The 2,154-nt window shown below is 53.6% G+C and overlaps 1 protein-coding gene across 1 annotated transcript in view; it reads left to right on the top strand.

Annotated features, from left to right (window-relative positions):
* The window catches only part of IQCA1 (IQ motif containing with AAA domain 1), a 175,459-nt gene that overhangs the window by 13,208 nt on the left and 160,097 nt on the right, over positions 1-2,154 (top strand). The window lies entirely within an intron of this gene.

Below are 2,154 nucleotides of genomic sequence, written 5' to 3'. Positions count from 1 at the left end.
TGGGATCCTCCCGGACCGGGGCACGAACCCGCGTCCCCTGCATCGGCAGGCGGACTCTCAACCACTGCGCCACCAGGGAAGCCCTGTATATCATTTTAACAAATATTATTCCATAATCTGTAAAACCTCCTTTTCTGCTGCTCCTAATTGTGCGAGAAACAAGAAGGCTGTTTTCAGTGCGAGGCGCACGGCACCCTTTCTCCCGTGTTATTCAGTCACTAAGAAGTTGCATAACCTTTGGGTGTGTTTTTGACCAGTCGTAACCATTCTTTTTTAAGATCAAAACATAGTACTTCGTTGGTTAAATCAGCATCTCTAAGATTGAGTAGATTATTGACTCAGTTTACTGGTTCATCTCAAAGTCACCCAGCCTACAGTCAGAAGCAGAATGTTGTTGATATAAAATAATTAAGTGCTGAGATAACTAGGAGCTAAAAAATTACGACACTCTCTGAAAATGCCGATTGACCTCTTGTAACTTCAAGCCGAGTGGCGCTTAGATCGCCTCGAATGGACTCTCTCTGGGGAAAGCGGGGGAAACCCTTGGAGACTCCCCTGGAAAGTCAAGGGCAGAGCCCAGTGGGTGCTCTGGCCCCATCCCTCCTTTATCCCTAGTATGTGCGCAGCTGCACCCTTCCCTGTTTCCGCAGCTGTCCTCGCTCTGACCCTCACTGCCTTCTCGTGGGTTCTGGGGTCCTCTCCATTCAGCCTTCTGGTGGGCGGCCCTGTCCACAGGGCACTGCCAGATCGACCTGATCAACCCCTCGCTGCCTGCAAAACAGTGCCTCCCGCCTCTGGCTGGTCTTCATGGCCCAAGCATTAAGGCGGCAGATGAGCGTCCACACAGGGACAGTTCAGAGTGACGGGGGCACTGTTAGTAGCTATGCTGAGACTGTGCGTGCAGCCTGGGCGCACAGGGCAAACCGACACCTGTGGTCTTCGGGCAGGTAGGCCCCGCGGGGTACTGCCAGCCTGGGCCATGGTGTGAAGGAAGATTCCAGGTGCACCCAGCATGGCAGGGGGGAGGGAGAAGCGTGGGCCCTGGCCGCCTGCCGAGGGACACACCTGAAGCGCAGGCACCGGATCAGCACACACACCACGCCCCGAGCTGTCTGTCCTTTTGCACAGGCAGCGTCTCGCTGCATAGAGGGTTTGGTCTCCTCGCTGTATCCCTGTCAATGTGGTGCTAATTCTGCAGAGCCCAGTGTGGCACAGCATCCCTGGAGAAACCTTTCTTGAACCGCCTCACTCACGACCGCCCCTCCTTCCCGTGCCCCTTCTCCAAACGACCGGCCCCCCTTCTACATTCTACATTCCTTGAAGTGGATTCCTGGGAATCTGGCCTGGGGGTTGTCCAGCCATTCCTTCACCACAGGCTCCTGGGTCTGTGCCTTCTGTCACCGCATCATCACCAGAACGGAGCCCTCCTTCCCCAGGAAGCCACCCCAAAGAGGCCCTGGCCCAAAGCGTTGACAAGCAGTGCAGAATCCACGCAAGGTCTCCTAGGGAAGACAGAGAATGGGGGTTACGTGGCACACGCTGCAGTGAAACCCAAAGACGTCCTCTCTGCCGGTTCTCCTCCCCACCGCGCCTCTCGGTTTGTGCGGGGTCGGCAGCAGGAAGGTTTCTCTCCTCCCTCACTCCGCATCCAGCCCTGGCGCCTCCTTTCTCCTTGTTGGGTCGAGCCATTCATCTCTGCTCCAGGCCCCGTTTCAGGGGTGCCTGATGCCCCGCAGAACACGGGGCTTCTGAGCAACACCCAGGCATCTGTGTGACTTTCCCATGCCCTTCAGTGTCTCACTGGACCCCCGCTCTCACCCTAAGCTGCTTATTTCTTGCAGATATAGGCAATGTGTGTACCCCAAGAAGAATTTTGATAAGGGAAAATTACTGCCCACTCCTGTAGTGGTCATGCTGAATATTTCACTGATGTTCAAAAAATCTTTGTCGGACTGAGTAGATGACACAAAATCCCTCACAAATATCCCATAAAAGCTGAAATTATGTTTAGAATGACAGTATGGAATCTAAAGGAAATAGACAATGATAACTAATGTTTGCCGGGCACCTGCCCTGGACTTAAGGGTTTTTACATACATCAGCTGCTTTTTTTTTTTTTTTTTTTTTTTTTTGGCGGTACGCGGGCCTCTCACT

The sequence above is a fragment of the Physeter macrocephalus genome, chromosome 2 (assembly GCF_002837175.3).
Source record: "Physeter macrocephalus isolate SW-GA chromosome 2, ASM283717v5, whole genome shotgun sequence".
NCBI lineage: Eukaryota > Metazoa > Chordata > Mammalia > Artiodactyla > Physeteridae > Physeter > Physeter macrocephalus.
The sequence above is the reverse complement of the archived record's forward strand: the minus strand, read 5'-3'. Positions and strand labels throughout refer to the sequence as shown.